Source organism: Moschus berezovskii, chromosome 19 (assembly GCF_049115385.1).
Source record: "Moschus berezovskii isolate FMDL1 chromosome 19, NW_MosBer_1.0, whole genome shotgun sequence".
Lineage (NCBI taxonomy): Eukaryota > Metazoa > Chordata > Mammalia > Artiodactyla > Moschidae > Moschus > Moschus berezovskii.
This window is the reverse complement of record NC_142478.1, coordinates 1404873-1429825: the sequence shown is the minus strand read 5'-3', so window position 1 is coordinate 1429825 and position 24953 is coordinate 1404873. Positions and strand designations below refer to the sequence as shown.

At 43.5% G+C, this 24953-nt stretch overlaps 1 protein-coding gene and 1 pseudogene across 8 annotated transcripts in view; both read left to right on the top strand.

The window, feature by feature from the left end:
- LOC129535983 (ankyrin repeat domain-containing protein 26-like) overlaps positions 1-24953 on the top strand; it is a 185177-nt gene that overhangs the window by 34361 nt on the left and 125863 nt on the right. For 7 of the 8 annotated variants that reach the window (XM_088827892.1, XM_088827890.1, XM_088827887.1 and 4 more), the window contains one exon: positions 970-5083. The gene's annotated coding sequence lies outside the window, so the exon portion shown is untranslated. Of the gene's footprint in view, positions 1-969; positions 5084-24953 lie in introns of those variants that run through there. The other variant, XM_088827885.1, reaches the window with a different exon arrangement.
- LOC129549546 (COP9 signalosome complex subunit 2 pseudogene) lies at positions 14683-16032 on the top strand (annotated as a pseudogene).

The window sequence follows — 24953 nt, the reverse complement described above, 5'->3', positions numbered from 1 at the left end:
TCCTTCTTCCTCATTTATTCATCATGTACCATAGCTTGAAAAGCAATCTCTGAAGGTCTTTGTATTTCTTTTTATTTCTAGCTGTATCCTTCTACTTCCTCCATCCCTGGAGCTATCTTCCTGCACCCTGACACTATTCTCAGAAAACGTGGAGTTCATCAACTTCTCAAGTGTCTGGTAGTGGTTAAGGCTAGGAAACCCAGACTCAAACAGTCACGTTTATGTGGCTATCACTTGGTGGGTGACTTTAAAGTTTCTCTGTCACTGAATACGTCACCAGTTTATCTTTTCCCCTCAGGAAATGCTCCAAACACCCACATCAATTTGGGTCCTGCCCAAGTACTAGGCCTTATCTCTTTCCCACCTTACTCTGCCCCTCAGCTCTGCATCTGACCAGCCAGACTGTGTGGGATCCCACAGATTCCTTTCCTCACCTCCGGTCTTTGTACGTGCTTCTCCCCTCCATCGCCTGTACTTCCTCCTGTCCTTCAGGCAGCTACATACATATCATCTCCACCAAAAAACTGGCAGTATTGACACAAAGCCGGCTGCCCCTTCCTGGCGTTCCTTGTGCCATCTTTTATATCTTTGTATTTGTGACTCTGTGTGGAAATTGCCTGTTTGTCTGTTTTTCCAGTTAAGGGCATATCATTTTTCAGGGTGGACTGGGTCACCTTCATCTTGTAATTCCAGTGCTTGTTACAGAACCTTTGCACATAGTTATTGAGTGAATGAATGAAGAGTGAGAAAACCAGGAGCTCTGATACGCAGCCCCACATGCGACCATGAGCTGATTATAAAATTGTAATCGTGATCAATATTTTATGTTGTGTCATCTGTAGATAAATTTCACTTTTCAGAATACTAGGAAAGGTCTCAGGGTTTTTTTTTGTTTTTTGTTTTCTTTTACTAATCTTAGTTAGCCCAAGTATTTTCTGTAAAATATATAATTCTTTCCTTCTCTTTCAGTTGATGCTCAGTTTGCATCTGATGCCTTTAGAGTGTCTTCTCGAGGATCTACAGATGGGTGAAATGTGTGATGACCCAGTTTTGTAAACAGAAGAACAGATACACAGATTTGGAAGGAAAAAACACATGATTTAGAAAGATAAATAGTAAAAATTTCCCTACTGGACTGTTTCCATGACGTTTCATTATTTCCTATTAAACATGATGAGCAAATCTTTCTTAACAGAAAATGTTTTTGTATTATGTGTATATGATGAAATTTTATATAGCATTTTAAATGATGTTTCTCTGCATCTAACTTACTTTTTAGCAGATTTAAACATCAGCACTGTTGAGTTTCTATATTCTAAGTGATAGTGTTAGTCAATCATGTCTGACTCTGTGCGATCCCATGGACTGTAACCCACCAGGCTCCTCTGTCCATGGCATTCTCCAGGCAAGAATACTGGAGTGGCGAGCCATTCCCTTCTCCAGGGGATCTTCCAGACTCTGGGATCAAACCCAGGTCACCTGCATTACAGGTGGATTCTTTACCATTTTAGCCACCAGGGAGACCCTTTACAAACTCAAACTGAGCCCTAATACCAGCTGTTTAAACAGCACCCAAACAACCAGACTTGTCATTAATATTTAGTGGTGTTGATTGGTAGCATTTTTGTATTTTCCAGTTTTTATCACTGTATATAGACCTAAAGATTTAGATACTGCTGTTACGGCTTCTGTCAATGTTTTGATGTATTACAATTGTTAATAGTGGCATAAAACTTACTATATGTAACTTTAAACTCAGAATCATAGGCCTTTCCTCAGGGAGAAATAAGATTTGCCTGCGTTTTTGCCTTTTAAATGAATTAGCTTTTTATAATTTTTATTTTTAATTAGAGGATAATTACTTTACAATATTGTGATGGTTTCTGCCAAACATTGACTCGAATTGGCCATAGGTGTGCATATGGCCCCTCCCTGTTGAACCTCCCTCCCCGTTCCACCCCTCTAGGTTGTCACAAAGCACCAGCTTTGGGTTCCCTGCATCATACAGCAAATTCCCAAAGACACATGTTCCCCAGTGTTCATTGCAGCACTACTTACAGTAGCTAGGACATGGAAGCAACCTAGATGTCCGTCAACAAATGAATGGATAAAGAAGCTGTGTATTGTTCAACTATAGCAAGGAATGCATTTGAGTCAGTTTTAATTGACTTTTGATTTACTTTTGGAGATAGTGTTAAAATCAGAGAAAGTTCGTCATGAATAAATATGATTTGCCTAAGACTTTTCACCTTATCTTTACCTACCTACCAATCGATCTATTTTAGCTTTGCTTTTTGGAAAAAGCCTGGGAAAAGACTATTTTTTGGAAAAAGCACCAGACAAACAGACAATATCACAAAACTCCCCATATCTCCCATATATCCTCCTAAGGATTTATCTTTCCTAAATGTGATTTGTTCTCCCATAAGTGCCTCGCCCAAGTCACCTGTTTTTCAGAAGATGCCTTTTTCTCCTACTCCCTATCATTCATTAAGTAGTATATCAACTCCCAGGAATCCCATTAATGCTGAAGAAGCTGACGTTGAACGTTCTATGAAGACCTACGAGACCTTCTGGAACGAACACCCAAAAAGATGTCCTTTTCATTTTAGGGGACTGGAATGAAAAAGTAGGAAGTCAGGAGATACTTAGAGTTACAGGCAAATTTGGCCGTGGAGTCCAAAACGAAGCAGGGCAAAGGCTAACAGAGTTTTGCTAAGGGGACACACTGGTCATAGCAAATACCTGCTTCCACATACATAAGAGAAGACTTTATACATGGACATCACCAGATGGTCAAGACTGAAATCAGATTGATTTCATGCTTTGCAGCCATTCAGGTATGACCTAAATAAAATCCCTTATGATTATGCAGTAGATGTGACAAATAGATTCAAATGATTAGATCCGATAGAGTCACTGAAGAACTGTGGACTGAGGTTCATGACATTGTATCGGAGGCAGTGATCAAGACCGTCCCCAAGAAAAAGAAATGCAAAAAGGCAAAATGGTTGTCTGAGGAGGGCTTACAAATAGCTGAGGAAAGAAGAGAAGCTAAAGGCAAAGGAAAAAGGAAAGATATACCCTCCTGAATACAGAGTTCCAAAGAGTAGCAAGGAGAGATAAGATAGTCTTCCTTGGTGATCAATGCAAAGAAATAGAGGAAAACAATAGAACAGGAAAGACTAGACATCTCAAGAAAATTAGATACCAAGGGAACATTTCATGCAAAGATGGGCACAATAAAGGACAGAACTGGTATGGACCTAACAAAGCAGAATGTATTAAGAAGAGGTGGCAAAAACACAGAAGAACTGTACAAAAAAGATCTTCATGACCCAGATAATCACAAAGATGTGATCACTCATCTAGAGCCAGACATCCCAGAATGTGAAGTCACAGCCTTAGGAAGCATCACTACGAAAAAAGCTAGTGGAGGTGATGAAATTCCAGTTGAGCTATTTCAAATCCTAAAAGATGATGCTATTGCAGTGCTGCACTCAATATGTCAGCAAATTTGAAACACTCAGCAGTGACCACAGGACTGGAAAAGGTCCGTTTTCATTCCAATCCCAAAGAAAGGCAATGCCAAAGCATGTTCAAACTACCGCACAATTGCACTTATCTCACACGCTAGCAAAGTAATGCTCAAAATTCTCCACGCCAGGCTTCAACAGTATGTGAACCGTGAACTTCCACATGTTCAAGCTGGATTTAGAAAAGGCAGAGGAACTAGATATCAAAATCCAGTGGATCATCGACAAAGCAAGAGAGTTCCAGAAAAACATCTGCTTTATTGACTACACCAAAGCGTTTGACTGTGTGGATCACAACAAACTGTGGAAAATTCTTAATGAGATGGGAATACCAGATCATCTGACCTGCCTCCTGAGAATTCTGTATGCAGGTCAAGAAGCAACAACTGGACATGGAACAACAGACTGGTTCCAAATCAGTATGTGAAGGCTGTATATTGTCACCCTGCTTATTTAACTTATATGCAGAGTATGTCATACAAAATGCTGGGCCAGATGAAGCACAAGCTGGAGTCAAGATTGCTGGGAAAATATCAATAATCTAAGATATGCAGATGACACCATCCTTATGGCAGAAAGCGAAGAAAAACTAAAAAGCCTCTTGATCAAAGTGAAAGAGGAGAGTGAAAAAGTTGGTTTAAAACTCAGCATTCAGAAAACTAAGATCATAGCATCCAGTCCCATCACTTCACTGCAAATTGATGGAGAAACAACGGAAACAGTAAAAGACTTTACCTTTTTGGGCTCCAAAATCACTGCAGATGGTGACTGCACTCTTGAAATTAAAAGATCCTTGCTCCTTGGAAGAAAATATATGACCAACCCAAACCACATATTAAAAAGCAGAGACATTACTTTGCCGACAAAAGTCCGTCTGGTCAAAGCTTTGGATGTGAGAGTTGGACTGTGAAGAAAGCTGATTGCCGAAGAATTGATGCTTTTGAACTGTGGTACTGGAGAAGACTCTTGGACTGCAAGGAGATCCAACCAGTCCATTCTAAAAGAGATCAATCCTGCGTGTTCATTGGAAGGACTGATGCTAAAGCTGAAATTCCAATACTTTGGCCACTTCAGGTGAAGAGTTGACTCACTGGAAAAGACTCTGATGCTGGGAGGGATTGGGGGCGGGAGGAGAAGGGGACCACAGAGAATGAGATGGCTGGATGGCATCACCAACTCTATGGACATGAGTTTGAGTGAACTCTGGGAGTTGGTGATGGACAGAGGGGCCTGGCATGCTGTGATTCATGGGGTCGCAAATAGTCGGACACTACTGAGCACCTGAACTGAATCTATGTAAACGAAACTATTTGTATGATAATCTGCCCTTCTACAAGATTCAAGTCAATCGTTTTATGGCCTGGGATGAATCATCTGGTGCCATGATTATCCCAAAATGCATCTTATGGATGAGGGGCCTGGTACCATTCTGAGTTTTAAGACATTCCTTTCTTTCATTAACAGACTGCTAGTGACTGTATAACATCCAGCTGAAAACTAGCAGGGGGGTACTCTTTCTGCCCCCTTCTGATGCCTATGTCAGAAACTTTCTCTATCTCCTTTATACTTTAATAAAACTTTATTATACAAAACCTCTGAACGATCAAGCCTCGTCTCTGGCACGGATTGAAATCTTCTCCTCCAGAGGCCAAGAATCCTGGCGTCTTTTCATTCAGCAACAACCTTTCATTTCATCACGTTCTCTCTGAAGGAGAGATCCACTGGGCCTAGGTCAGTCTGAAAAATTCTAGGATACTGCAAGGTTCCATCTAGTGTACCAGATACCTGGATACCAGACCTTGATGGCAAAGTCACATTTTTCTCTAGGTTGGCCCTAAAATGGTGCGGCCTATCAACTGCTTGAAAATCCATACAACTGCTGTTTTCTTACTTCTGGCAGCAATAGCTTTTGCCACCGCTTTGGGATTTCTGAAGCAAGCAGGCCGTGCGCAAATCCTACTGATGGCCCATTTCCAGTGGAATGTCACCTCACCCAGGTAACAACAGTATGGCACCCAGCACTCTCAGCACATTCCCGCAGCCTGTTTCCTCATGGGCAGTTCTGATATGACATAGAAATGTGGTTAAAAGCCTGGGTTAATACAAGGAAACACATTGCCTGACTCTGGAAGTTAGGTCCACAGGGCAAGACTGGAGGTCTCATATCTTAGACAGTTTCTGACAGATAAAGGACTGAAAACTCACTATCTGTTGATGCCTTTCTTTCCTCGAAGAAACATAGTTTTCCCAGCATTCTGCTTCCTGAGTGTCACACACTGCTTGAAAACACTTGTTTGGAGGCCATTTTTCAGTAGGAATTTCACCTGAAAGTGTGACTGGAGGGAAGGCCCCACATTCACAGTAAAAGGGAAACCGCATGCAAATGTCTATTCCATCACTTTTGCTCTGTAGGAGAGAGATAGTGAGACTAAGTCCATCTGGAAAAGTCTTGGATACTGTGGGGACACATGCTTGACTGTGAACCTTCATAAGCAGACCTTGGGAGCAAGATTCGCATTTATCTCTCCATTGGCCATAAAACGGTGAGACAACAATTGCTTGAAAATCCGTTTAATATCTATTTTCTTACTTCTGACAATGATAGCTTTGTTCCACCCTTTGGGATTTCTGAAGCAACAGGCGCTTCGTAACTCCTAGCCCCTGGCCAATTTCCAGTGGAATATCAGCTTATCTAGGTAAGGACAGTATGGCACCGAGCACTCTCAGACACTTTCCCATAGCCTGTTTCCTCATGGGCATTCCCATGTGATCTCGAAATGTGTTTACAAGGCTCAGAATTTGCAGGGAAACACTCTGCCCTGACTCTGGAAGTTGGGTCTTCTGGGCAACTCTGGAGATCTCACATCTTAGAATATAGACAGATCCTGAAAGATAGAGGACTGAAAACACACTCTCTATTGATGCCTTTTCTTCCTTGAAGGAACATAGTTTTCCCAGGATTCTGTGTGCAGAGAGTCACACACTGCTTGAAAATGCTTGCTTGGAGGCCATTTATCAGTAACGGTTTACCCTGATGGTTTGACTGTAGGGAAGGCCTCCACACTCGCAAGGAACAGCAAACCAACATACAAACATCTTTCTGTAGGATGTTTCTCTGTAGGAGAGATCCAGTGAGCCTAGGTCTGTCTTGAAAATTCTTGGATGTGTAGGGACACATCCTGAGTGTGAACCTGGATACCAGACCTCAGTGACAAAATTCACATTTTCCTCTCGGTTGGCCCTAAAATGGTGAGAAAGCTATGGTCCTTCAAGGAAGGAAAGGCATCAACAGACAGTGTGTTTTCAGGCCTCTATCTATCAGGAACTGTCTAGATTGTAAGACGTGAGACCTCCAGTCTTGCCCAGATGAACTAACATCCCGACTCAGAGCATGTGTTTCTATGCACTCTCTGAGACTTGTAAACACATTCCTGGGTTATACTGGGACTGCCCATGAGGAAGCAGGCTGCGGGAGTGTGTCTGAGAGTGCCGGGTCCCATACGGTGCTTACCTACATGACATGACATTCCACTGGAAATGGGCCTGTGGCTACAAGTTGCAAGCTGCCTGCTTGCTTCAGAAATCCCAAAGGTCAAAGCAAAGCTAGCGCTGTCAGAAGTAAGAAGACAGCATTTGGATGGATTTTCAAGCAGTTTCTAGGTCACTCTGCTTTAGGGACCACTGAGAGAATAATGAAAATTTTGCCACAGGCCCAGTATGCAGATTCACACTCAGGATATGTGCCTGCAGGTCCAAGAATTTTCCAGACAGACCTAGGATCACTAGATCTCTCCTTCAGAGAAAACGTGATGGAACAGATGTTTGAATGTTGGTTTGCATTTCCCTGTGAGTATGAGGGCATTCCCTAAGATCACACCCTCAGGGGAAATTGCAACTGAAAAATGACCTCCAAGTGAGCATTTTCAAGTAGTGTGTGACTCTCAGCACACAGGATGCTGTGATCGCTATATTCCTTCAAGGAAGGAAAGGCATTAACAGAGAGTGTTTTCAGGCCTCTGTTGATCAGGGACTGTCTAGCTTCTAAGATGTGAGACCTCCAGGCTTGCCCAGATTGCCTAACATTCAGAGTCAGGGCAGTGTCTCTCCCTGCACTTTCCTAGCCTTGCAAACACACTCTTACATCATACTGAGACTGCCCATGAGGAAGCAGGCTGTGGGAATGTGCCTGAGAGTGCTGAGTGCCGTTCTGTGGTCACCTCGTTGAGGTGACATTCCAGTGCAAATGGGCCCGAGATGAGGACTTGCGAGCTGCCCACTTGCTTCAGAAATCCAAAACGGTGGTACAAAGCAAGCACTGCCAGACATAAGAAAACCGAAACTGGATGGATTTTCAAGCAGTTGCTATGCCTCACCGCTTTAGTACCCACCGAGAAAAAACTGAGAATTTTGTCACCACGGTCCAGTGCCCAGGTTCACACTCAGGATGTGACCCAGCAGGACCCAAGAAGTTTCCAGACACACCTGGGCTCTGGCTCACTCCTGCAGAGAAAACACGATGGAATAGATGCTTAGCTGTTGCTTTGCCTTTCCGAGTGTGTGTGCGCAGGCCTTCCCTATGGTCACAAAGTTGGGTGATATTGCGACTGAAAAATGACTTCCAACCCAACAAGTGTTTTCAAGCAGTGTGTGATTCTGAGCACACAGAAAGCTGAGAAGCCTATGTTCAGTCAAGGAATGAGAAGCATCAGTAGAGAGTGTGTCATCAGGTCTCTCCAGTTCAGTTCAGTTCATTTCAGTCGCTCAGGAGGAGAAGGGGACGACAGAGGATGAGATGGCTGGATGGCATCACCGACTCGATGGACATGAGTTTGGGTGAACTCCGGGAGTTGGTGATGGACAGGGAGGCCTGGCGTGCTGTGATTCATGGGGTCGCAAAGAGTCGGACACGACTGAGCGACTGAACTGAACTTTCACTCTCCTCTTTCACTTCCATCAAGAGGCTCTTTAGCTCTTCTTCGCTTTCTGCCATAAGGGTGATGTCATCTGCATAACTGAGATTATTGATATTTCCCAGCATTCTTGATTCCAGATTGTGCTTCATGGAGATTCCTTAAAAAACTCAACACATGGGTACCGTATGATCCAGCAATGCCACTTTCGGACTCAGATATGGAGAAACTCATAATCTGAAATGACTGTGCGCCCCTGTATCCAGAGCAGCACTCTTATGAGAGCTGAGATGGAAACTCAGCCAGCAAGTTCAGGGGCGGGAAAGAGAAGACTGAGTGAGACAACCAGATACTGTAATCCTCCTCACTCACAGAGCAGAATCAGATAAATAACGTCTTTGAAGCAGCAGAGATGGAGCAAGACACGACCATGCACAGTGAAGTCAATCAGAGAGAGAGAAATATCATAAGATATCACCTATAGGCGGAATCTATCAATTTATACCAATAAACTACTAAACAAAAGAGAAACAGACTTACCAACTGTGACAACCAACTTACAGTTACAAAAAAAGTTAGGAAGAAGGATAAATTAAGACTTTTTCATTATTATATACACTAATATGTATCCGATAGATAATCATAAAGGACATACTGAGTTGCAAAGAGAGCCCTACTGAACACACTGTTCAGAGCAAGAATAGACACAAATCTACATATATCTGAATCAAGTTCCTGGACACCTAAAAAACCATACTATTCCAATATATAATAAAGGCAATGACAAAGAATATTCAAAGAACCATACAATTGCACTCATTTCACATTCCAGCAAGGTAATGCTCAAAATTCAAGTTAGAAGTAGGATAAGCAGAGCTCTCCATTGTTTAGGGGGCTATATTGAGCTATTACCATTTGTAACTTTATGGATTCAATCTGAGAGGTTATGAACTGGGTAATAGCATTGAGAATAAATACAAGGGCCAAACAAGAGCGTCACAAAGCACATGAAGAGAGGACAGGTTAAAGGGAGAAGCCACGATGTCCAGCTCCAGATATTGTTCCAGTTACCCCAGGAATTTACTCGTTTCTCTCTCCTTTTTATGGTTCATTTCCCTTAGCTGTTGGCCATGTCCCAAACTATGCCTGATTGGTTTACATAAAAGCAGCATTCTTCGTTCAAGAAGAGGCAGAGTCCTCCCTTTTCAGCTGTCAGTAGATCTAACTCCCTCCTTTTCTGTAAAACCACCTCAGCCAGGGAATCCAGTTCGTCCTGTAAGGCCACTAAAGATTTGGCTACTCTCTCAATGTCGTCTGTGAAGTCTTTTGATAGTGTACGGTAAAAGGTGGTTGATGAAGCAATTCCTTGTATTCCCATAACTGTTCCAGCCATGGTTCCCAGACCAACAAGTAGGGGTATAAACTGGATGGCTCTTTTTGATGGCATATGTGCTGTGAAACATAGGGTGAGAGTCTGGTTGTTAGGGACAATATTCATCTAGGGATTGAGGAAGGCTAAGGTGCAGATACCCATCTAATTGACAGGTAGACATAAGTAAGCATCTGTCCCACAAACAAAGAAAAGGCCTTGATGAGGGCGGCACCATCTGTTACAGCACAGGACACCAAAAGGCTGCAAAGCAGCCTGCATGTAACAGATAACTGAACACTAGCAAAAGGTTTCCTCCCCATCTTTGGGTTGTCACGGCTATAGCAACTGAGCCTATCACGAAGGGAGGTCAGTTATACTGTGGGGCAATTTAGTTAATAGGGAGAATTGATCATAAGAGACAGCTAATAAGAATGGGGCTTCCACCACAGTGAGATGACAGACAGCTAACCGCAGCTTCTGACCCAAATCCCAATCCCAGGGTGCGACTGAAGCCAGTCCTGTAGCGAACAGCATAGCAACAATAGCAATCAGGGGTAGAGTCCAGGGTTGACAATGAAAATCCATTGATATTTTGATAGCCAGACTCTCAAGCTTCCACCATGCATTGACCAGTCAGCTGCCGGCGTGTGGCTGGAGCAAGGCTGTAGAATCCTCAAGCTTCTGCTGTGCGTTGACTAGTCAGCTCCCAGAACAACCAGAGCAGAGCTCAGCGTCCTTCATGGGTGAGGGCCGTTGTCTTTGGAACTGGACCTTGGGGAGGTTTTTGGGGTCCCTAACTGCTTTTCAGGCGTCCTCATCACAGGAAGCTGCTGCCTCCTTGACTCTGGTGCGGTGGATCCAAGGGATGACGCCTGTAACTTTATCAGCAGTAGGGGTTGCCAGGACGATCCTGTGAGGGCATGTCCAAACTAGCTGAAGTGGTTCCTTTTTCTAATCTTTAACCCATACCTCATCTCCTGGCTGACAGGGATGAACCCAATTACCCAGTGGAATGGGTGTCCTTTCTCAGGCGATATGGTAGAAGGCTGCTCCCAGGGCCTGGAGGTTGGGACATCTCCAGGTCAGCTAGTTGTTGTTGGTCTCCCTTGAGCTTTTTGATCACTGGGGGTGGTCTTCCATATAAGATGGAAGTTCATTTACAGAGGGAAATGAGAATAAGGCAGCTTGTTGTGGCAGCACTGTCTGGGTGTTGTCCGGGGGATATTCTTGTCGTACTACTACTGGGAGACACAAACTTAACAAGAAAGTTAAAGATATATGGCCCAAAGATTAATAGAAGTAGGAAAGCTGCCAAGGCACTAGCTAGAAGAACCAGGTCCAGACATTGGTTGGTGACATTAGTGCTTCTCTAGGCATGAGAAGATGTAAGAACTTGGACTCATAAAAATCCTTACCTGATAACATCTGACTATCCAATAGCCTGTTTTTCTGGGTTTTCCCCGAGCACAGAATGCCTTATATTTTCAAATCCTGAACTCCTTTCAAAGAGGTGTTGAAAGTTGGCCTCTTGTAGTGGCCATGATTTAATCCCTGGCAAGGGCCAACTTCTAGTCAGCAGGGCCCCTTCATAGTCATATTTGACCGTGTTTTGGGGACATTTCATGGTCATTGTGTCCTGCGGTGCTGGGAAGGCTCATTCCTAGTGGATCTAACAAAGATTCCACTGACTCAATGTGTTGTCACTAGACAAGGCCTTGTAAGTAGCAAGTCACTGGACCCTACCTGTCTTAATAGCCTCTTGGTCCAGGAAAATATTTCCTCTTGTTGCTTCTTCCCATATCTAGATTTACATTATTACAATTATTGATCTCATATGGAACTGCATATCAGCATTTTATCATAGGCTCAGTCACACATTTGGAAACATAAGAAATAATCTTCTGAAACAAGCTACATAGAAAATAATATAGCTAGCAGTCATTAGTAAAGTCACAAGCAAGAATTGAAGTCAAGAACTTTCATTGGGTATAGCCCTGTACACCCCAGGTCACCTGTCTCAGTTCAATAATTATAGCCAAGTGTCAATCTCCTGGTTGTACACCATGGAGCATCTGACCTTTATCCAAAGACTGGTTACCGAGGTAAGCTTTGGAAACAATCTTAGAGTGTCCTTTCTAATAACTTAATTAAAACTTTTAGCAATACAGCATAACAAGGAACTAGATCAGAAGTAAGTCTTAGTAAGCACAGACCTTAATTAACAAAACTAGAACTTAATATTTAGTGACACATAATTTTTTCTTTTCTTTTTTTTCTGGAGAACTCATTGTGAGGGCATTAACAGTGTAGCCAGGTAAGGCTTTAACCCATCAAATAAAAATAAGGTTTGTCAGGGAACTGGGAAAAGCCAAGTGGCCATTTTGGACTTCCCATAGCCCTGGCTTTTTGATTTTCAGTTGTTGTTTATCCATTTTTAATTTCCTGATTTAAGAGCAGACTATCGCCATGTTTTAAGGATATCAAGATAGCAATGAGGGGTTACTTTTTGCAGAAGCAGAATGAGCTTTGTCCACAAATACTATAATCTTAAATAATGTTTATTTACTTTACCAAAGTAACAAAAAGATTTTAAAAACAAATATAAATCACTTAAAGGCAAAGAAATTCATAATCTGTTATCAAAAGCTGCATTTTAAGAAAACTTTGTTCTCTAAACAGAGAGAAGACCAAATTCCAGTCTGGTACCAGCTTACTGTTTATAACAAAATTTGTTTACCTGTTTAATCTTAGAACGTCTTTTCCATAAATCTTGAAGAACTATCAATATTCTTCTAAAAACATGAGAGTAAAACCATAGAAGGCATGTTTAAAATCTGATTCTATTGCAATTGACAAAGAAACCTGGTCATAACACTTTAATATGGTAACTAGAATTATAATTGACCATATTTCATCAGGGAATATCAGATATATATGAATTTCACATAATTTTAGAATATCTACATTAGTAACATCAACCAGACAGTATAACCTGAAAAGATTTTTCACCCCTTTAACAGTACTTCCCATGTAGTAATTTAACATGTCCAGTGAACCCAGGTAGCTTAATAGCTCTGTGGGATGTCTCAGGGGCCTCTGAAGCATCCCAAAGTTAGCTAGAAGCCAAGTTATTTAGGAAGTTTTGTCAATAAATATCAAAAGGGTTTATAATAGTCAGGTAGGATCATATAAGTTACCGTGAAATAATAGTTATTTACTCAGCCAAAGTTAACAAAAGATTTCAAAGGTAAATATAAAACAGGTCAATTAAGAGGTAAAAAAACCACAAATCTATTATTAAAAGCAGTTCAATATCTGAAGAAAGTTTGTCCTCGTAACAGAGAGAAAGGCCGAATTTGTTTTTCCACCAGCTTACTTTAAACTCATTTAGGTAAACTTGATTAAATTTATTTTAAACTTAGTCAGCCCTGACCATGCACAAAACTTCTTCAGGGTCTACCTTCCACAAACCTTTTAATCACTTTCTGTAACAGCCACCTGTAAATCAGACCTACTTTCTTTTCCCTTTATAAAATGTAATTTTATTTTTTTATATTTTCTTTATTAAAAACATGCATCCTACTTTCTTATTAGATTACCAAACAAACATTAATGCTAGATATTTAACATTGAATATTTCCCAGTTCACTTAAATCTGAAATTTATTTAGGTTAATTTTTCTTGTATTTAGAATTGTTTGATTTGTAAGGGCTTACTTTTCCTTCAGTTCAGTTCAGTTCATTCGCTCAGTCATGTCCGACTCTCTGCGACCCCATGAATCATAGCACGCCAGGCCTCCCTGTCTATCACCAACTGCCAGAGTTCACTCAAACTCATGTCCATCGAGTTGGTGATGCCATCCAGCCAACTCATCCTTGGTTGTCCCCTTCTCCTCCAGTCCCCAACCCCTCCCAGCATCAGAGTCTTTTCCAGTGAGTCAACTTGTCGCATGAGGTGGCCAAAGTATTAGAGTTTCAGCTTTAGCATCAGTCCTTCCAATGAACACCCAGGATTGATCTCCTTTAGAATGGACTGGTTGGATCTCCTTGCAGTCCAAGGGACTCTCAAGAGTCTTCTCCAACACCACAGTTCAAAAGCATCAATTCTTCGGCGATCAGCTTTCTTCACAGTCCAACTCTCACATCCATACATGACCACGGGAAAAACCACAGCTTTGACTAGACGGACCTTGGTTGGCAAAGTAATGTCTGCTTTTTAATATGCTATCTAGGTTGGTCATAACTTTCCTTCCAAGGAGCAAGCGTCTTTTAATTTCATGGCTGCAATCAGCATCCGCAGTGATTTTGGAGCCCAAAAAAATAAAGTCTGACACTGTTTCCACTGTGTCCCCATCAATTTCCCATGAAGTGATGGGACCAGATGCCATGATCTTAGTTTTCTGAATGTTGAGCTTCAAGCCAACTTTTTCACTCTCGTCTTTCACTTTCATCAAGAGGCTTTTGAGTTCCTCTTCACTTTCTGCCATAAGGGTGGTGTCATCTGCATATCTGAGGTTATTGATATTTCTCCCGGCATTCTTGATTCCAGCTTGTGCTTCTTCCAGCCCAGCATTCCTCATGATGTACTCTGCATAGAAGTTAAATAAGCAGGGTGACAATGTACAGCCTTGACGCACTCCTTTTCCTATTTGGAACCAGTCTGTTGTTCCATGTCCAGTTCTAACTGTTGCTTCCTGACCTGCATACAGGTTTCTCCAATTAAATTAAAACTCATTTACAACTTCAGCAGTATTTTCAGAAAAAAGCTATATAGTGAGACATACATAAATCCAGACAGACTGACTGACTGAGATCTTATAGTTTTCTGTTTGAAATTTACAATATATCTTTGCATCCCAGCCAAGATGTCTGACATGGAGGATGATTTCATGTGCGATGATGAGGAGGCCTACGACCTGGAATACTCTGAAGATAGTAACTCTGAGCCAAATGTGGATTTGGAAAATCAGTACTCTAATTCCAAAGCATTAAAAGAAGATGACCTAAAAGCAGCATTAAGCAGTTTCCAAAAGGTTTTGGAACTTGAAGGTGAAAAAGAAGAATGGGGATTTAAAACACTGTAACAAATAAATAAGATTAACTTCAAGTTGACAAACTTTCCAGAGATGATGAACAGATATAAACAACTATTGACCTATATTCGGAGTGCTGTCACAAAAAATTATTCTGAAAAATCTATTAATTCTATTCTTGATTATATCTCTACTTCTAAGCAGAATTCTGATTTTTTATGTCAGAAGGATTTACTGCAGGAATTCTATGAAACAACACTGGAAGCTTTGAAAGATGTTAAGAATGACAGACTGTAGTTTAAGACAAACACTATGCTGGGGAAATTATATTTAGAATGAGAGGAATATGGAAAACTTCAAAATATTTTATGCAAGTTACATCAGTCCTGCCAAACTGATGATGGAGAAGATGACCTGAAAAAAGGCACACAGTTATTAGAAATATATGCTTTGGAAATTCAAATGTACATGGCACAGAAAAATAACAAAAAACTTAAAGCACTCTATGAACAGTCACTTCACATCACGTCTGCCATCCCTCATCCACTGATCATGGGAGTTATCAGAGAATGTGGTGGTAAAATGCACTTGAGAGAAGGTGAATTTGAAAAGGCACACACTGATTTTTTTGAAGCCTTTAAGAATTATGATGTATTGGGAAGTCCAAGATGAACCACTTGCTTAAAATATTTAGTCTTAGCAAATATGCTATTGAAATCGGGAATAAATCCATTTGACTCACAGGAGGCCAAACCTTATAAAAATAATCCAGAAATTCTGGCAATGACGAATTAAGTAAGTGCCTATCAGAATAATGACATTGAATTTGAAAAGATTCTGAAAACAAATCACAGCAACATCATGGATGATCCTTTCATAAGGGAACACATTGAAGAACTTTTGCGAAACATCAGAACACAAGTGCTTATAAAATTAATTAAGCCTTACACAGGAACACATATTCCTTTTATTTCTAAGGAGTTAAACATGGATGTAGCTGATGTGGAGAGCTTGCTGGGGCAGTGCATATTGGATAACACTATACATGGCCGAATTGATCAAGTCAGCCAATTCCTTGAACCGGATCATCAGAAGAGGTGTGGTGCCCAACGTACTGCACTAGATAAATGGACCAACCAACTAAATTCTCTCAACCAGGCTGTAGTCAGTAAACTGGCTTAACAGAGAACAAGCTTTTACAGACATACTTAAGTCATCAGTGCAGAGACATAACCTTTAAATGAAAGGGAATGGCAAAACTACTGTCGGTTGATGTGTCCTGAAAATTATTGGAGTTATGGCAGAAATGTTTGTTTTGTTTTTTTTTTATTAACTGGTTTGTGTTTTGCTGCTGCATTTATCCCAAGACAAAAACAAAAAAAAAAAAAAAAAAAAAAATCAGCTTTAATCTCCAGAAGAAAACCAAAATGCCAGGGGATTTATTCTCTATTGACATCTTGCCCTAAAACATACAACATCATAATAATTTGCTGTGGGCAACATGACCAGAGAGAAGATTTTTGTCATGATTTTAAATACACTGACACGCTACTGTTGATTAAATTTAAACATGTTTTACCTGCAGAAATTCTCTCACAAATAACCTGCAATAACTCGAAATGCATACCCTTTTAAACACTTCCTTTTCTCATGTATAAATTAAAATGTTTGCTGCATTTTGCAAAATAAAATAAAATATATCTTTAACCCCTTTTTTTCCCTTCACTTGAAGTTTTAATTTGCCCAAGACTGAGGTCTCAGGCAAAGCTGGTTGTGTATTTCAAGGACATGGAAACAGTTTACTTCAAGCTTTCCCCAAGGCAGGTCTTTTTATAAGCTAGTTGTTTTTAATTGCATATGCAAAAAGAATTGGTTTTTCAGTTTCCAAAAAGAAAAATTTCTCTCACTCTCCTCAATCAGCAATCACACACTCATAATCATTCAGAGGCTATCACAAAGCTTCCCTTACCCTGAGTTCCCAGGTCTCCCTATCTGATGCTTCCTTCCTGGGAGTCCAAGGAGGTGATCAGTCTCCTCTTCCACCCATTTGGGGTAGGTTCCTGCCTGGGGATCGGCCCTGGGGTCTTACCTTATCCTGTGGCCATTCCTGGTGGGTTGGTCCATCCCTCCAATGAGTACAGTTGGAGCTCAGCCGTCGGGAGAGTCTGAATGCTGGTCCAAAGGAGAACCCGGAATACGGTCAGGTGGCTCGCCTCCTCGTTCATCTCGGGGTTCCTTCACTCCAGCCCGGCCAAGCCACCAGTCTGGAGCCTCAAGGGACTGGCGTGGTTGGAATCTCGCTGGGGCCTTCAGAAATGTTGCAGAAACCAGTACTCAAGAAACCAAGCACCATACTTGAAGAGTTGGAGAACTCAGGTTTATTATGCCAGCGGGCTCAGAGGAGTTAACACTCCAAGCTCTGAGCCCTGAATGAAGGGATTACAGAGTTTTAATAGACAGACTGTAGTGGGCAACACTAGGTGTTAATAGGCTGGTTTAGACTAAGGGGTTTCGCACGCATGGGAACAGCAGTCAAGATGGAGAGGGGGAAACCTGACCTGGACAGGCATGGTTAAGCATGTTTGCAGGGGCTGGGTGATTGCAAAGAGCAGGACAAGGGTGTGTGAGATAAACTCCAGTTCCTAGTATTGCAAGTCCCCACTTTCTGAGACTATGTGATCCAGACTTTGCAAGGAGCAAGATGATTACAGAGGCAGAAGGAGGTAAAATTTTAACTTTTCCTCTCCAGGAAGAGAAGGGAATGACAGAAGATAAGATGGTTGGATGCCATTATGAACTCAATGGACATGAGTTTGAGCAAGCTCCGGGAGTTGGTGATGGACAGGAAAGCCTGGCGTGCTGCAGTTCATGGCATTGCAAAGAATCAGACACATCTGAGTGACTGAACTGAACTGAACTGGGCAGCAAAGAGATCAAACCAGTCAATCCTAAAGAAATCAACCCTGAAGGACTGGAAGGATGCTGAAGCTGAAGCTCCAATACTTTGGCACCAGATTTGAAGAGCTGACTCATTGAAAAAGACTCTGATGCTGGGGAAGACTGAGATAGGAAGAGAAGGGGGCAAGATGGTTGGATTACATCATCAACGCAATGGACATGAGTTTGTTCAAACTCTTGGATTTAGTGAAGGACAGGGAAGTCTGGTGTACTGCAGTCCATGGGGTTGCAAAGAATAGACGCAACTTAGCAACTGAACAACAATAAAAATGAAATTACCAAAGAAAAAAAATATTGGGGCGTGAAGAAATGCTGCCATCTTGTAGCCATTCATTGTAACAGCAACTTTTAAGGTGTGTTTGTGGCTCAGTCATGTCTGATTCTTTGCGACCCCATTGATTGTAGACCTCTAGGCTCCTGTGTCCATGGAATTTCTCAGGCAAGAATACTGGAGTGGGTATACATTCCCTTCTCCAGGGGATCTTCCCCACCTGGGGATCGAACCCAGGTCTCCTGCATTGCAGGCAGATTCTTTGCCATCTGAACCACCAGGAAAGCACTTAAAAGGTGTACTGATGGGCATTTAATGTTCACACGACCTGCGGGGCTGTAAGTGAAAGTCACCTGCTCTCAAGAAATGTCCTGGGCATGGTCATCGATTTTAAAAAGTCCAATACACAGCAGAAGTTCAAGAAGCCAATTTCAAGAGACATGTTTCACTCACACCCTTTTAAAAAATCACATGAAAAGAAAGATGCCAGCATTGCTAAATATTAGAGAAATGCAAACCAAAATTACACCGAGGGATCACCATAGAGCGGTCAGAATGGCCATTGGCAGAAACCCTACAAAGGATAAATGCTGGAAACAGTATGGAGAAAAAGGAACCCTCCCACACTGATGCTGGCAATGCAAATTGCGAACAGCCACTCTGGAGGACAGAGTGGAGCTTTCTTAAACAATGAAAAGGCCAGTGAAATTAGAATACTCCCTAACGCCACACACAAAATTAAACTCCCAACAGTTTGAAGATCTAAACGTAAGGATGGGTACTATAAGACTCCTGAGGAAAACGTAGGAGAACACCCTTTGATGCGAATCACAGCAAGTTCTATTGGGATCCACTTCCTACAATAACCAAAAACAAAACAAGAATAAACAAATTGTACCTAATTAATCTCAACAGCACTTGCACAGCAAAGGAAATCCTAAAATAAATTCACTTCTTCTTCTCCAGAAAATAATTTAGGTTGCACTGTAAATACAACCGCAAACTGAGTCAAATATTATAGTAATGCTTTCCTATTATCCAGACAAAACATATCTTAGAGATGTTTTCTTAGGAAACATATATATATATATATATGCCTGATATATATACAGGCAATCAATATATCTCCTCAGATATATATCTGTATTTATATATATATATATCTTTATATATATATATCTGTAACAGATATTCAGTCATAAAAGAGTCACCCTCTTGATTTTCTCCTAACCCCCATCTTTACAGATTAAAGTCTTGGTGACCAGTGACTATTTAATAAATCCATTTAAGAAGTTGTTGGCTCTTTTAAACAATAACTTGTAATTTTATCTCAGAACATAATTTACCTACAAAAAAACACTTGAAGTGTGGGGAAAGATTGCTTCTGTTTCCCTCAGCTGCAGGGATGACTGCAGTGGGATGCAGTCTCCCCTCACGCATCACCCTGGGAAGGCCTAACCCTTGGTCATTCACTGGAGCGCAGTTGCAGGGCTGTCCCAAGGCGTCTCGAGCCTCTTCTGTAGAGGGGGACTCAGACTCATGCTCCCCTAAGAGCCCACAAAACGTGGAGCTAGGAGAGCCTCCTCTGTCAAGGGGGATTCAGACTCGTGCTCCCCTCAGTTCATTTCATTTCAGTTCAGTCGCTCAGTCCTCTCCGACTCTTTGCAACCCCATGAATTACAGCACGCCAGGCCTCCCTGTCCATCACCAACTCCCGGAGTTCACTCAAACTCATGTCCATCGAGTCGGCGATGCCATCCAGCCATCTCATTCTCTGTTGTCATCGTCTCCTTCCGCCCCCAATCCCTCCCAGCATCAGAGTCTTTTCCAGTGAGTCAACTGAGGTGGCCAAAGTATTGGAGTTTCAGCTTTAGTATCAGTCCTTCCAATGAACACCCAGGATTGATCTCCCTTAGAATGGACTGGTTGGATCTCCTTGCAGTCCAAGGGACTCTCAAGAGTCTTTTCCGGCACCACAGTTCAAAAGCATTAATTCTTTGGCTATCAGCTTTCTTCACAGTCCAACTCTCACATCCATACATTACCACGGGAAAAACCATAGCCTTGACTAAGAGCCCACAAAACGTGGAGCTAGGAGTGCTCGCTGCAGCCCCCAGGCACCGCATGGTCTCATGAGGAGTTACTGTGGGAACAGAGGTGGTTCAGGCCTACACTCCACATCAGTTCAATTTACCAACTCTGATTTGTGTCCTGAACTGCTTTTCTTTCCTTCTTCTTCTTTTAGAAAGCTATTTTTCTGGTTTTATCTATATTTGCTTATTTATTGGTGTCACAGTATGGTTTTCGGGTTCTTAGTTCCCTGACCACACTGGTGCCCCCTGCAGGGGAAGCAGGGGAATAACCACAAGGGAGCTCCCTGAAACTGCTTGTTGTTCTTGGGGGTGGTTCTGCTGTGTCTGTCTTTCACCCTTTAATTTTACAAAATAACCATTAGAACCAGTTTGTAGTTGAAGACAAAAGGATGATTTTTTCACTGGGAATTAGCCAGTTATTTTGCAAATCCCTTGGGAATTTAAACATTGGTGAGTATTCCTATTTGCAAACAGTTATTATATAAGACTAAATGCCATGTTACGTGGTTACACGATGTGGTCATGCAGAATCCACTTGCATACAACAACTTGCACCTGGAAGGACCCAGAAATCCCAGGCCCCACCTTGTCCCAGGCCCTGCACCCACCGAGGCTGGGGGCATGTGGAGAGAAAGGTTTGCCCTGCGCCTCCTGTTCTAGGACCACCGGTCCAGGATCCAGGCAGCTGCTGTCCGTCAGCCAGCATACCCAGTGGAATTTCACATCCAGTGGAAAGGATGGACAGAGAAACAGAAAATGACAATGTGGTGTGGCACGTGCTACGAGAGGAGACATTCAGGGGAACAACTCAGACAACAGGAGGGCCAAGGGGGTGTGCAGGGCCGGCCAGACCGGGGTGGAGCTGTAGAGGCTCAAGGAGGTGGACACAAAGGTTTCCTTCAACAGCTACAGGGGTCGGTGTGACCAGGAAACGACCAGCAGGGGACGCTGAGGGGCTGACCAGGCACCAGGAAGAGATGACGGCTGGCCCAGCTCAAGACAATCAGCCAGCACCTTGGGTCACCCAGGCCTGCTCTGGCCTTCTGTTTCCCCAGACACAGGCCACCGAGACAGCTCTGGGCAAAACTGTGTCCTCACCCACCTCCACCCAACTCCCTTCTCACCCACCTCAGGTCTTGCTGAACCCAGAGCACCAGGGATGCCCACCATCCTCCCAGTTGAAGCCCACCAGCCAGCCCTTCAAGGTCCTGCCAACAACTCTCATGAGTGGTCACGAGATGCAGCTGGAGTCCAAATAGCAGAGTCCACTCATTTCACCTTGAGTTACTAGGAAACAGCTCTTTACCCATGAATCATACTTTGCATCTGTACTTTCATGCATTTCTGGTCCTTTACAAAACACATTTTCTTAGGGACTTTTACACCAAAGTGTCTTTTGCAAAGCAAACGTTCAGTTATAACATTTATTTCAGTACAGTTTCATTTTATGTGCATAGATGTGTAGTTAAAGAGGGCCATGTATAAAACGAGCTGCTTAGTTTGCCATTTCTTTGAAGTCTGAGGCACCTGAGGGTGAGCTCGCCTGGTGTTTAGGATTGTTTTCTTAGAGTACTGTCTTTCCACGTTCATCTCCAGACACAAGGGAGATGACAAAACAGGTCTGCCTGCTGCAAAATGTCTTCAGGAATCTTCAAACTCAGCTTCTTCCAAGAGTTCAAGGTTAGGGACTAGGACAGTGAGAGGATGTGTGTGGGAGGGAACAGCAAGTCACTGAAACCAAGTGTCTGTGGCCGTCCCACCTTCTGTCAGGAGCACCATCTGGAGCCAGTCTCTGCATGGGCTAGCCCTGTGCTGAGACGGGGGAGCAGCTGACCCAGAAATCACCAGCAAAGTGCCTGTGGGACCAACTGTCAGCCCCGAGCCGAGGTTAAACCATAACTACACTTACCTGCATATTTACTGTGACTGGCAATGTGCTCAGTACTCTGGGTGACTGTATTCTCCCCTATTCCATTTTCTATAAACCCGCTTTATGAAGGTATGATAGACATACAGAAAGCTGAGTTTGGAGACAGGTTACACCCATGAAGCCATGACCACAGTCTACACCATAAACATTTATTTATAATTACCGGTATCATCATCATTTATGTGTATTGTAAGACTACTTAAGATAGGATCCATCCTATCAGTAAATTTTAAGTACATGGTGCAGTATTGTGAAGTATAGGAGCCATATTTAACAGCCAACCTCCAGGACTTATTCATCTGGCGTCACTGAAATTTGTGCTCTGCACCAGCACCTCCCAGCTTCTAAGGGACTCAGGAGGGTAAAGTATTGCATTGGGCCTTTACAGCTGGGATTGTAGCAGCACAGACTTGGTGTCTTCCTGCTCTGTCCAGACCTACTTGAGGTCGGTGAATGCTCTGCTCCCGGCCCCAGCCCCTTGCTCACACACTCCGGTACAGAGCGCCGAGTTTGGACCCCACACCCACCCATGCACGAGCAACAGAAGCCCTTGCTCCCTGGACCTCTCTGCTCCTCTTTCCTTGTCTTTTCTCCCCCTAGCACACCCCTCCTTGCTTCCCACTGGAGAAGGAGCTGGTGGAGAAAAGTGAAGCCATCAGGCTACAACAGCGGCTCACGTGTAGCTGTTTCCTGCCATGAGGGGCTGCTCTGTGTGTTCTGTGGGGTCACACGTTAATCTTCATGACAACCTCGTGAGGGGAGTTCTCATCACTATGTCCACTTCACGGATGAGGGCCTGAGGCGGGGCAGTGCAGGAACATAGCCACTCTCGCACACAATGAGACCCAGACATCCTTAACCTGTGGCTCACCTGTCTCCAGCCACTGCCTCCTCAGGTTCTTGGAGACTCTGCTAGGTCCTTTCCACAAATCCCCTCAAGACTTACAGGCTCTTGACTAATCTATGTGGGCAAGTTACTTCAAGTTTGCCTGAAAAACAACCCCAGGCAGGTTTCTATCCAGCTATGAGCACACGGAAAACTGAAGACAGACGGGAAAGCCCAGGTCCCAGCAGACAGGAAGCAGCTGCTTTCACAGGAAAAGCAGAGGCAGACTTTTGGACTGAACAAGAGGAAGTGGGCCTGGGAAGGAGGGGCAGCAAGGCCCCCTCACAGCGCCGTCCTCCACTCAAGCACAAGCCCACAGCAGAGTGCTGGCTCCGCGGTCAACACACGAAAGACGACATACCCTGCAGGCAAAGGCCAAGCGCCAGCCAACGTCCACAGAGGCGAAGAAAAATATAAAGCAAAGAGCTGTGCTCTGGTTGTTTGCGATTGAACTGTGATGGGCAACACCAGCAGCACCCCTCTCTAGCACAGGTCTGTGCCCAGCGTAGCGTTCTCCACGGGCAACTGTGGACATTGTGGAGCACTGCTGTTGCTGTTGTTCATTTGCTCAGTTGTGTCCGACTCTTCGTGACCCCGTAGACTGCAGCACACCAGGCCTCCCTGTCCCTCACCACCTCCCAGAATTTGTCCAAGTTCATGTTCATTGCATCCGCGATGCTGTCCAGCCATCTCATCCACTGCTGTCCTCTTCTGCCCTCAATCTTTCCCAGCATCAGCGACTTTTCTAGTGAGTCGTCTGTTTGCATCAGAGGACCAAAATCCTGGAGCTTCACCTTCAGCATCAGTCCTTCCAGTGAATATTCAGTGCTGATCTCCCTTAAGATTGACTTGTTTGCTCTTCTTGCTATCCAGGGGACTTCCAGGAATCTTCTCCAGCCTTCTTCGAACCACGGTTCAATTCTTTGGCGTTCCGCCTTCTTTACGGTCCAACTCTCACACCCATACATGACCACTGGGAAGACCGTAGCCTTGACTATATGAACCTTTGCCAGCAGAGTAATGTCTCTACTTTTCAACACATTGTTTAGGTTCATCATCGCTTTCCTGCCAAGAAGCAATCATCTTCTGATTTCATGGCTGCAGTCACTGTCTGTAGTGATTTGAGGAAGCTGAGAACCACAGAACTCAAGTCTTCCAGAAAGGAGCGTGCCCTGTCTACAGGTTGTACGTTGTTTCAGAAGGTCAGCACTGCTGGCCAGGCCCCAACTTCACACAGGGGGTCAAGAGTCGGGCAGGATCCTTTTGCAAAGCTTCCCCACTAAGCTTCCATTCTAACAAGGTCTTGATTACAGAAATGTATTCTCATACAGATATTTTTACAATGCAGAAAATAATGGAGAGGAAGTCAAAACTCCCTGTGATTCCATCCCAAGACACACTCGCCACTAACCTATGGATCCATGTCCTCTCTGCCTCAGGCTGACTGACCCCTCTGACCTGGACTTTAGTCTGGGATGGACATCACATCCCACACTACTCCTAGATATCCAGGGCAGAGCTGGCAGCACGCTGAGGGTCGAGGTGGGGGTGTCTGGCTGGGAGAGCCGTCTGGAGGGGCACACTCTGAAGGGCCTGGGCTGCAGACTTGGTGTGAGTCTGTGTCCTTGTCAGACCTCTGTTTATCAGCTGACCCAGAGTCATGTGACGAAAGGGTGCTCCACAGAGCAGCCACGGCCTCACTACTAACTGGCCCGGTCTGTCTCTTTCTACCCAAATTCCACGTTATGTATTACCAGTGAGACCAAGACCAAGCCTGCTAGCACCAAGCCCAGCAGTACCCCTGACTTTTCAGACCCTGCTCCACAGCAAAGGGGAGCGCAGGGAATCGGGGGGCTAACCAGGCCCTCGATATCCAACTCCTGAGGCCAGGCCACCAGGTCACTCACAAACAGTGGACAACAAAAGGTCCTTAAGTCTCACCAAGCTACAGGATAGGCTCGCCCC